The following is a 12,057-nucleotide window of genomic DNA, read 5'->3' as shown; positions in this document are numbered from 1 at the left end:
TTTTCCCCCAGACTGGCTGAAACAAGGGTGAGCGGTGGCGGAACGTCAGACCGTTGCTGCCACGCTAAGCTAATTCCTACATGTGAACCAAAATACAGCTCGGTGCTCTTCCACCGTGAACAAGGACAGCCCTCCTCTTCGTACCGTAATTTACCCCACCCTCCAAAAATCGAATATTAATATAATTTGAGATTTAACTGGTGGAACAGCCATCAGGACGGCAATGCCCCGCAGCTGAAATAATATTTAAAATAGAAGGGATTTGACATTTGAGAAGTCAGTGGCTTGAAATACCCAGTTGTACTTAGCTAATTCAGTCCTTAACCTCTGGTTTCAAATAAATCAATTACAGTCGATTCCACTTCAGTTCAGAAGTGCACGAGGTTTTTAGTTAATTGAATACATTTTATTCACTCGCTAGGAGTATTCATTTATCCAAACCCTTACATTTAGAGGCGTTTCCTTTATTGTCCATGATAAATTCGAGTGCGTAATCAGATCAGCCCTTGTTTGTTTACTCGTCTTCTGCCTCGCATTTAAATTCCAGAATGTGCGCTTCCCTTTCCCTCCTCGGTACGTGCATGTCTCAGCCCAGCCCAGATTCCCAGAGCGTCAGCCCTCGCGTTGGCAAACTGTAGCTAAAATAACCAGCGCCCTTCCGACGGGGAGCAGCGCGAAGCCCGTCCCAGCTCGTGAGGGCAAAGTGATTTAAACCGGCTCGATCCTCAAACGCGAAAGGTCAGGAGCGTAAAAAACAAACGGTGCCTCTGCTTCTGTCCCGTGCACCTTTTGCTGAATCCAAGGGCTATGTCTCTGCTCCCTGCCCTGCGAGTGGCGGGAGCTGTTAACTCTTAGAGCGGATTTGGAGCCGGCTCTTTGTCGGTGTGAGAAGATTTTTTTCTTGAGAACCGGGCAATGGAGTTGCGTGACTGATCCTTTGAACGGATATTGATGTATGCCGTACTTTGTGCGTGTTGTTTGCAGAATCCTGCTGCCATTGGTTTGCTGTTTTGGAAAGGAAAGGGGTTAATTAGCGTCATTATCAATCACTAATGCTTGTCTAACGTGTCCAAAGAATAATCAAGTTAGGGGACTGCATGAAGCTAACATCTGCTTCATTCCAGCTAAAGATTTTTCCCTGTATCGTTCAATTATTGGAAGTCCACACCGGTTTCAGGCTTTGTCAGGGCCATAAAACGGGGTCAGATCGTTAGAAATCTAGAATGGAGGGGAAAGTGCAATATAAATAACAAATGGCTTCATTATTTGAGTTACAGGTGCACAAATGGCTGTGAAAATGAGAAGGGATTACTAGAATGTGTTCCTTCGTTTTATCTCCAGTATGGAGGTAAAAAGAAATCAGCCAAGCCCGGTTCTTAAATCATTTATTCTGCGTAGGTTGCAGCCTCTCTATTTGCAATATGTGGTTTGGTAACCCCAAACTCTCCAAAACAAGTAGTTTAATGTGAGCGATTGGAAGCAGAGGAAAAGTAAAAGTCTTTCATGACTCTTTACTAGACAAGCCTTACCAGCTTCAGAAGACAAAAGTAGCCTTGTTTCTCTTCTTCTAGTTGAAGTTTCTAGGCTTTCTTGGGTGGTTGAAACAGCTGATATTTTGGGCAGTGTAAAGAGAAATACAGCTTATGATGGCGATGAAGATTTGTATCCTTGAACTGTTGCTCCTCCAGTCTGCTGCCCGGTGCTGTAGATATAAAAGTGACAGATCTGTGGTCTTGTCTTCTCTCTTACAACCGCCGTAGTTAAGTGTCTCTGATGCCGAGTTCAACTTTGGTGGCCCCAAAGGCCAAAATTTCTTGTCTAACTAATGGAGTGGTTTGAGCACTTTCACTGAGCAAACGCAGCGTGGAAATCAGATTCTGGTAGGGTAGAAGCAACCCGTTGGTTCCCAGGGGCATTTCTCTCTTGGGCCCTGATTTTGCAAGGCCAACGCTGGCAGCCTGTCCTTGAGAGCCTGTGTAAGTCCCTCCCTCTTGAAACCAGGGCCCTGAGGTTACTCCAAGCTCCATGATTACTGTCCTGTTGGTAGTCATGGTGCTCGCTTGCGCAGCCATCTTCAAACCAAGGTAAGGAGAGTAAAGTGGAGAAGCATAGCCTAGGTGAAGAAGGAATTGTCTTGTGTTCAGAGCAGGAAGGTGGAGGAGTGCCGGGTGTGAAGCACGAGCCATCTCACCGTGTCCTTGCTCGAATGCACCGTGCACACACGCACACACACATCCTAGTTTCTATAGATCTAGAGCATCTACGTGAAGAACTTCCTCGTCCAGAGATGCTCTCGAGCTCCTTTGCTGTTGTTGCCGGTAGTATAGTTAGTTCCCTTTGTAACACTCCATTGGAAGCAGATGCAGGGGCTCTGAATAGAGTTGTGTTCTCGCAGGAGTGTGGGCTGTGCAGTTAAACTCGCGGGCTGAGGGCTCTGCATTGCTTCTACACGATGTTTTCGGTTATGTCCCCACCCGCTTGTTTATCCTGCAAAACTTCCTGCCTTGGTGCTGCTTTGGGCACAGCCGACCCCCTCTCTGAGTACGGTCCGCCCTGATCCCCAAAGCTGAGGGTAAAGAAGCAGAGGTGTGAAATATTTGGGGCACATTTCTGATTGTAGAGCAGAGCGTTTTTCGGAGCTCCGAGGAGGAAGGGGAGAACAGCGTTCGCTTTCCTTCTCTCTTCTTCTCTTCCTTCTGATGCTCCTGGCAGTCTCCTCTCCCTCCAGCATGTCCTCCTTGCCCTCTCCCTTGCTACTGGATGCTGCTCCCTGTGCTTTTCCTGTCTCTCCTCTGATGCTGTGGCCGTTCCTCTCCGGTGATGGAGATTATCTCTCTGCTCTGCAAGTGTGGTTGCTTGGACGATAGCTGGGGAGACACCCCATGGTGCAGCACACGCTGATGTGCCCGGGCAGAGGAAGGGCAGCAGGGCAGCGCCGTGGCGAAGGAAGGGTCTGCACCTCGCCTCAGTGCTCCTTCCCTCATTAGGCCTAACGAGCTACGCTATAATAGTGCTAAAAAGGTGCTCCTGTAATCCATGCCCAGGTTTTGGAGCCTGTGGCTCTCAATATGGGTGTAGATGACCCAGGTCAGAGCTGGTGGGTGTCTCATTGCCACAGAGCCTGGATGCAGGCTGCTCCTGGGAACTGGTGTTTGGGATGGGGGCTGGCGGGTTGGCTCTTGGGGCTTCTTGCCCCATGCCCTTGTGAGTGCTTGTAACCATCCCGCTGGAAAGGAGGGGCTTTTGCAGGGAGTTGGGGAAAGGGAGAGAAAGCAGGAGGTGGATGTGGCCTGGAAGAAAATCAGATGGAAAAGGGGCGATTGAGGGTTTTGCCCTGTGTCTCCAGGAGAGCATGGTCAGGGCCCTGGTAGGGGGGGATGGAGATTACCCTGTCCCCTGCTGCAGCTGCTTTTGGAAAGTTTCCTGGGAAAGGGCTGGGGAAGCTGGAGCCTCCAGCAGAACTGGCCGCTGCTCTGACCCTCTTGGAGGCTGGCTGTTTGTTTGAATTGTCATGCCCGGGGAGGTTTTTCACCTAGGGCACCTCTTTCTCCCTGCCTGTCTCTGTGCCTGTGCACAGACATGCATACGCGTGCAGCTATACGTGGAGGTGTGCATGCATCTACCTTTAGGGGTGTTCGTGTATGTGTGCGTATCTATTTATCTTCACAGGCGTGTGTATTTATCTCTCCATCCCCACGACTTTTGGAGAGGCTGGGAGAAGAGGGGGTGGGGTGGGCTGTCTCCCGGATAGTTGATATTCCAGGTTCAGCCTCTTTCTCCGCTCTCATTCTCTAAACCCAGCCAGGGGGAGTGTCGCCCCAGGCCGAACATATGCTTCTTTCCATTGCACTAATCCACCTTCAGCGTGGAGGAATAATTGCTCGAGTGTCCATGGCTCCTCGGCGCTTTGTCCCTCGCTGGCTCCCATCAGCTTGGCACACGCCATTTCAATCAAATCCTTTCAGAGCCCTGTCTCCTTTTATCAAGTCCCCACTCCGGCGAGAGGAGGGAGGGGAGGACCGGGCTGGGCCGGCTCCCCCTTCTCCCGGGGTAGGGGGGGAGTCCTCCCGCCCCACCGGGAACAAAAGGGGGCACCGAGCAGCACCGGGCTGAGTTTGCTCTGCCTGCAAAGGCGTTGGAGTATTTTGTTGTTGTTTCTGGGGGAATAAATTAAAGGGGAAAAAAAAAAAAAAATAAAAGGAATAAAGAGGGGGAAAAGAAAAAAAAAAAAAAAAAAAAAAAAAAAAAAAGAAAAAGAAAAGCCATCCCGCCGGGTGGTTGGGCTCTTTTCGCTGATGGGGTGAAAAGGGGCAATTCCGGCCGGCCAAACCGTGCACGCCGGGGCAGGGAGCGGGGCTGGGAGGGTGTGTGTGAAATCCCCACCTCTCCGTACTTGTGACAGCGCACGGGCTGGGATTCAGCGGCTGGAAAACTCCCCCGACTCCCCGTAGCCTGGGGAAAGGCGACGGGTGTGTTTGCAGGAATCTGCCCTCACCCCGGTTTACCCCCCTGGCCCGGCGGGGCAGAGCCGCTGGGCACGGGAGAGGGCCAGGGATGCTCATACCCTCCCCGGCCAGTCTGGGGTGGGGAAGGTCCGCGGGAGCGGGGCCGGGACCCCGGAGGGGCAGCGTAGGGCAGGCTCTGCCCCGCGGCAGGGAAGGGCTCCGTCTTTTGTATATTATTTTTTTTTTTTTTTTGGTCCTCCCTTCACTTTCAGGCGACGGGGTCGTGGATGTGGCGAAGGGGGTTAAAAATTCCACCTAGGAACCCTGAGCTGAGTGAAAGGAGAGGAAGGCAGGATGATTAACCTAGGGAGATTTGAAATTAGGGGGAAAATAAAAAAAAAAAAAAAAAGGCGGGGAGGGAGAGGATGATGTGCGCGATCTTTACATCCCTGCCAGACCGTTTAGCTCTTTCTCACCTCGTGATTTTGGAGCAGCTGCCTGGGACGGTTCATGGGGAACAGATCCCACCCCGGGCTGGCTCCGCCGCCCACTCCGGGCCCACATTTCCCGGGAAGGCCAGTCCCTAAGGCGGGGGACAGCCTGCTAACCTGGCCACCTTGCTGCTGCTAGGGAGCCGGGTAGAGGGCTCCGGGGGGGTCCTGCCTCCCCCATCAGCTCTTTGGGGTCGCCGCAGGTGAGGACCGAGGCTTTCCCAAGAGAGCGGGGTGTCGGGGCACGGCGGGGATGCCCACACTCACACCCCGCTGCCCCTGCATCCGTCCCCATCCCAGGCTCCGAGGGAGCCCGCGGAGACCCGACCCGGGCGAAGCTGCCGCGGGAGCTGCGAGGGGCTTTGCCGGGACACACCGGCCGGGGCGGGGGGCGAGGGGAGAGCCGCCCGGCAAACGTGCCCCAGCGTTTTCTCCTTGTAATGTTTCCCCCGTGAGTCCCTGAATATTTTTTTTTTTTTTTAACTAAAGCGTGGGTCTTTCCTGCTGCTGAGAAAAATCGCCTTAAAAAAATAATAAAAATTCTCCTTTCCACTAGGTTTGGATTTAACCGCAACACCCACAGAAACTGCCTTATGAAAACCAGACTTTTCTATGAAAAGACTCTTCTGGCAGCAATTAGTCTGGCTTTCTTTAACAAAATTCTTTGTAATGTCATTCAGCGGGGGGAAAAAAAAACCGTAAAAGATAATTTTGATTACTCAGTTTAAAAAAAAAAGTAAAATAAAAAAAAAATAAGAATTAGTATATTCCTGTTTGCCCTGTGGAAAAAACAAACAAACAAACAAGAAGTTTAAATTTCTCATTGATTGGAAAAAAACCTCGCTGAAATTTTGCGAGGATGGGCTTTCCCGGGAAATAGGCTCGTTCGGTTCCCGTGTGACGGGCGTAAAAGGCATTAACGCTCGTTACCGACTTATTTCAGGGTCTTTGTCCCAGGCTCAGCCTCAGCCCGGCCAGGAAGCGGCAGGCAGGAGTGCCGCTGCCTCCAGTGGGAGGCTCGTGTCCGGCCCCACGCAGCTGCGCCCGCCCCCGGCAGGCAGCGCTCGGCTGAAAATCGCTCGGCGCGCAGGGAGATGCGCTTCCCTTTTCCCCCACCACCCCCCGGGAGCAGGGTGCTCTGAGTGTCCCCGCGTGGGTCCGGGCCCCCAAGAGGGCAGCGGTGCCTCCCCCTTCGACTTCTAAGGGGCACCTGGCTTGCTTCCTGCCCACCGGAGGAGGAGGAGGAAGAGAAAGGGGGAGGATTTCGCCCCAGGAGGCGGTGGAGGGTGGGGGTAGCTGCCTACCTGCAAGCCTGTCGCGGATGCTCGGGCAAAGTCAGTCCCTCCGCCTCATCCGCAGGTTTTTGCTACTTTCTCCCTTCCCTCCCTCCTTCCCTCCCTCCGTGCTCTGGTGAAAGGTTGCGTGTTCCAGCCCAGAGATTCAAACGTTAAATTGCTAAACCGGAGTAGGAAAGGAGGGGGGAGAGAGAAGAGAGGAAAAAAAAAAAAAAAAAAAAAAAGGCGTGTTTATATTTCGGATCTTTTAAAAGGTCGACTTTAATGAGGTTAAATACAAGTATTATTGGCCCAGAAACACATACTGCAATAAGCTCGTTACAAGCCTAATTGCAACCCAAAAAAAAAATAAAATTGCGTGGGGAGGGAGAAGAGCCGTACTCTTTCGGCACGACTCACCTTCCCCCAATGCGTGCGTGGGGATGCGCGGCACCCCGCGCGGTGCGCGTCCCTCCCCATCCCGGCCTCCGACCTTTTAGGGTGCGTTTTACACTTGCCCGGAGTAGGGGGTTACTTTTGTGGCTTTTGTGGGGTGTCTGTGCGTGAATCTGCTCTGAATTTGCCGCGGAGCCAGGTCCCGCTCGACCCTCCAAAATAGCTCCCCCCCAGCCCAGCTGGTCTTGCTCTCTCAGCCCCTTGGCAACGCAACTTGGGGGGCTGGGGGAGTGGGGGGAGAAGGGGGAACCATTTGCCCTGAATCGCAAATTTTCATGGCTTGGAAAGAAAAAGGTAACCCTCGTGTCTAGCTCAATTAATAAACATGGTAATTTCACACCCAAAAGGCGGACATTATTTCGCGAGAGCGCTATCGGCTCCATCACAAAGGGTCACAGCGCAGCTGTGGCGAGCCCGGGGTTATTATGCAGCCCGATGATAGGATCCCGCTTGCCATCCCGGCTCCTTCCTCGGGGCGACCAATAGCCCCCGGCAGGGCTTGTGCCACCTCATGATAAAGGACTTACCCGACGTGTGAGGAAATGGAGCAGCTTTCAGATGAGAGGTAATCAGCTTGCAGGCGCAGCCCCTCGCTTCCCCCCAACACCGTCTCCTGCCTTTCCATTTAACTTCCCCCCCCACCCCCCTTCCTCCCCCCAAACAACGACAACAAGAAGTTATTTATTTATTTGAACGCAAACCTCACGCTCCCTCTCACCTTCTCTGCCCCCCGCGGGCAGCGGAGGCCGAAGACCCCCCCCCCCGCTCCCGGTAGCGGGAGGAGCCGCCTCCCCGCACGGAGGGACAGTTGTGGCTGATAGATTTCTGGTGTCAGGAATTGGGTCCAGAAGCTGTGAGGCAACATATTAACTGCGATCCCATAATCTCTTAATCACATTACATTTTAAGTGAGCATGTGTAATTTCACCCATCAATGATTTATTTAAGCAAGGGAGCGCAATTACTTGTCTCTCACACGAACGCTGGCCGGGGGAAGCATTGTTTGCCAGAAAGAAAACCTGCGGTTTCAGGGACTGGCTGTTTCTCCATCCTGAGGAAGCCTAGACCCGAGGACAGGAGTTACCGCAGCTCACCCTCCCACCCAGGCAAGGCGGGGGCCAGGTAGCCCACCCTCCCCATCCCCTTTTCAAGTTCGGCCCGGCTGGTGCGGTGAGAAGCGCCTTCAGCCGCCCGGTCCCCCGGTACTTTTCCCAAACCTTTGCTCGGGGAAAAAAAAATCGCTGGAGAAGTCAAGGGGAGGTTTGCTGGCGTGTGGGGGATTTGTCCCTTCTGCAGCTTTTTGACTAAAGCAGGTGTATTGTATGGGGAGAGCTCATCTCACATGGGTTCGCTCTTCCCGCATCCTACATTAAAGAAGAGGGAAAGGCGGGTAACCACCGCTCCGGGCGTTTTACTCCTCCAACTCTCGAACAGGACCTCTTCGGCGTTGCGAGACCTGACGGACGCCCCAGTTTCGGCACGCCAGCCCCGTCCCTCGCTGCCCCCGCGCCGCTGGGCCGACCCTTTTAAAGTTGTCCCAAGAAGAGCAGCAGAGAGGTTTCGGCGGGAGGGCGGCATCCTCCATCCTCCCTTCTCGGCCCGGGAGCCAAACTTGCGGCCGGTGCCGGGGCGGGGATCGGCCCATCCCCGCCGCCTCCCGCCTGCAGGAGAGGGGAGGAGGCGACGGCGCAGGGACCCCCCCAGACCACCCTCGGGCCACTCGGTCCCGCCGTGCAGCCTGGCCCCAGCGCCAGGCTGGAAACAGCTCAGCAGCTTTATTCTTATGATCGTTATTATCGTTGTTATTATTATTAACCCCCTCGCGGATTGCCCTGGGCGGAATCGCCCCCCACACCCCGTGGGAAAACCCCCCCGAGAAACGCGTGGGGCTGCCCAGGAGCCGATGCCTCCCCCAAACCCGTTGTTGTGTTTTCCAAAGGTTGTTCCGCACGTGCCGGTATTTTTATTAAATCGTCTATGCAAAAAGGTGCCTGAGAGAGGAAATCTTTGGCTAGAGAAAGAAACCTCCTTCCCTTTCATTAGCTTTTTAATTTTTTTTTTTCTTTTTATTTTCTGGAGCTGCCTTAGTCAGGAATTTGGCAGATTTAACGCTGCAAAGGAAACAAAGGGGGGGGGGGGGAAGTAATTACATTTTTGGAAAACAAACAATAATTACATGATACAATCGGTATAACAGTAAGCGAAACACAGCAGCGGGAGTTAGAAACAATATTCTAGCCATGGAGATGGGCTCCGCCGCTGACTCAGCGGTTTGGAATACTCCAAATTATCCTTACATCGGATTTCGGTAGCGTAGTTCAGCTGCAGTCTATTGGCTTTTAAATTAAAATATATCTCGCTGATTAGGCACGTATTAGCGCCTAAAAAAAAAAAAAAAAAAAGAAAGGAAAAAAAAAAGAAGAAAGAAGCAAATATCCCAAGGTAAAAATAATTCTGGTGGATCAGGAATATTTCATGAGCCCCGCTTCCCTATTTGTATGTAAAGCAGAGGAGCCGCGTTTGCAGGGGCAGCCCCCGCTCCCCGGTTATTGATGCCTTTGGCGGGGGCGGGAAGGGAGCGGGATGAGGCTCCCTCGCATCTGAATTGCTGCAGCACCTGTCACCTGGAGAACTTGTGACTTCACATGCCCCGCGGCTCTGACTTCACCGTGGGGGCGCATTATTCCATCACCGAGGGGTGTTGACATAAACACCCCCTTCCCCACTGACCTTCTATCTCCCCCTTCCCGGTTTGCCCGACTTTCACACGAATATTTGGGATGATCTTTAGGGTGGCAGAAAAGCTGTGCGTGTGTATTTGTGTGGTGGTTTTTTTTTTCCCTAATTAACTATTTTTTTTTCCAATTGACTCAATTTTATTTTAATCGAGAGCTCTTAGGATTAGTTGTAGTGATATGAATGGTTAAGGTGGGAAGGGCTCAAGGCTGGAAAATGCTCTCTCCTCGGAAAAAAAAAAATCAACCATCCCACAGAAATAACCATGCAGAGTGTAGGTTTTATGTGGATGGAAAGAAATCATAGTGCTGTCGGCGTAATGTGAAGCGTACATGAAATCTAAACGCTTGTTCAATCAAACCTTCATTCTGCTTCCCATTACTGCCAAATCAAAAAGAAAAGGGGAAAAAAAAAGACAAAAAACGAAGAGACAAGGAAAAAAAAAAAAGAAAGACTTCGATTGCACGAGTATCCCAGAGAAAAAGTTTTGAGCTGTGCCACTGCTGAGCCCCAGTTCTGCTCTCCGGACTCCCGAATTCCCAGGGAACAGGCTCACGAGTGACGGTGACAGTAACCAAAGCAGCAGCAGCAAATACGAGGCTCCTCGTCGCCTGCTCCTTTGGAAACAAACCCGCTCTATTTTTGGCCGGGCAACCCCAGACAGAAGTGGCAACTAAAACTTTAAACCTTTCGGAAATTCCTTTGTGATTTAAAGGGAGAACTGAGGTGTGGGGGGGTGTGTGTGTTTCATCCTCTCCCTGCCATCGGTTGCGAGGAAAGGCAACAAACGAGGTAAAATGCCTTCTCCAACTCCCTGGCTCAGCGTTTCCCATGCATCAAAGGGAAAGCAAGAGCTAAGCCGAAAATGACCACTTTAATGTACACAAAACCGTTGCGAACCCAGTGGCTACAGCAGCAGAAGCGAGAGGGATTTTGAACCCTCCGCCACAGCAACCCCCCTACACTTAATGTCATAATAACAGATATCAAACAAAGGGGAATGGAAGGATCTCACGCTGGCTTTTCTGCATTCTTGACCCTAATTAAAAATATACAGAAAGAAGACATAGTTTGGGTCAAAATGGCATGAGAGGCGTCTTGTGCCAGTGAAGGGGCTGCAATTATCAGCTTAGAGGCCAGATCCGAGAGGTCTTTTTGCTCTTCTGGTCCAAGGGGAGCCGAAAGCCAGCGCAGGGGCGAGGGCGGGATGGATGCACACCCGGCCAGGACTGGGAGGGCTGGGAGAAGGGGGCTGAGGGCCCTTGTCCTTCCCTTTCCCTTCATCTAGATAGTAAATGGAGACTAAAACAAATATGACAGAGACTCACAAGCTTGGTGGTTTTTTTTCCTTTTTAATTTTTTTTTTTTTTTTTTGGAGGCCACTTAGCCAGCCCTTCCATTCCAACTGAGCCGGGGTGTTTACTTAGTGTCAGGTTGTGACTCGGTTTCTGCCTTTGGGGCTGGGAAGCCTGAGCTGAGCAACAAGTGCCCTGCATGACAATACCTCCCCGGGGAGAAAATACCAGGCACAGAAGGGATCTTCTCCAAAACTGGAGGCCTGAAGCTGGAGCCAGACAAATTCAAATGCGAGATAAGGCACATGCAGGCGATTAACCACTTGAATAAGCTAGTGAGGGCAGCAGCAGGTTCCCACCCCTGGCTGTGTTTTGGCAGAGGAGTGGATGTCGGCGCAGAAGATGGGACTGAGTTCGATCCAAGTGACTGGCCTCAGTACAGAGGTGATGTTGTAAGGCACGACAGCCTGCAGTATGAGAGGTCAGATGAAGCCATGATTCACAAATGACTTCAAGACTTTCTGATTTGGCCTCTTATAAATACCTATAGTGGTGTTTTGCTGGTATTGTAGGCAAACTGTCTTTTCCTTGGCTCGTATGGAAGACAGTCTCTTTTAATACTTGTTTATTTTATTTCCAGAGGCGCCAGACTTGGCCGAGTGTCAAGAACATGGGTCTTCTGTGAAGAGTTGCCGGCATCGCTGTTCTCCGTAGACCTGTTTCCATGTTTGCAGGAGACTTTCTCAGTGCCTGCAGGCATCTCAGGCTGCACTCAAGGTATTCCCATCCACCAGCGTGGCAAACAATGGGAAGGGGCTCTTTCAGCCAAAGCAGCTGAGGAGACCTATGGATGGTGCTCTCACCCCAGAGAAGGGACATAACTGGAAATGTGGTGGGCTGGAAGTCAAAATGGAGGGAGAGTGGACCAGTTCTTCTCTCATCCCACATTATTCACAGGGAGCAGAGTACACCTGAGCTCAGTATCCCATTCCCCCCCCCCCCTCCACAGGTCTGATGGACCAGCTCAGAGTGCCTCAAGGTATTGAGTATATGTTTCAGTGTATAAAGACGTAACACCCTCCACTCTTCCTCCCAGCAGGACACAAGTGGCCTGATGGACCTTTCTTTCTTAGGTGCTGTCTGTGCCTTGTCCTCAGAAGCTTCAGCTGCTCAGATCACCCTGGCCTTAGAGTCTGTCTCACAGGGAGAATACAGACTTGCCTGGTGAGACCTTCCTAACCTGAGGGCCTTTGCAAGAGGCCCAGGAAACCTTCCCCCATAATTGTAGGGTGCTCAGCTCAGGGCTGTATGTGCAGAGCAATTATCGTTTACCAACGTGGTGACTCCTACTAACTCCGCA

Source organism: Tauraco erythrolophus, chromosome 3 (assembly GCF_009769465.1).
Source record: "Tauraco erythrolophus isolate bTauEry1 chromosome 3, bTauEry1.pri, whole genome shotgun sequence".
Classification (NCBI taxonomy): Eukaryota; Metazoa; Chordata; class Aves; order Musophagiformes; family Musophagidae; genus Tauraco; species Tauraco erythrolophus.
The sequence above is the reverse complement of the archived record's forward strand: the minus strand, read 5'-3'. Positions refer to the sequence as shown.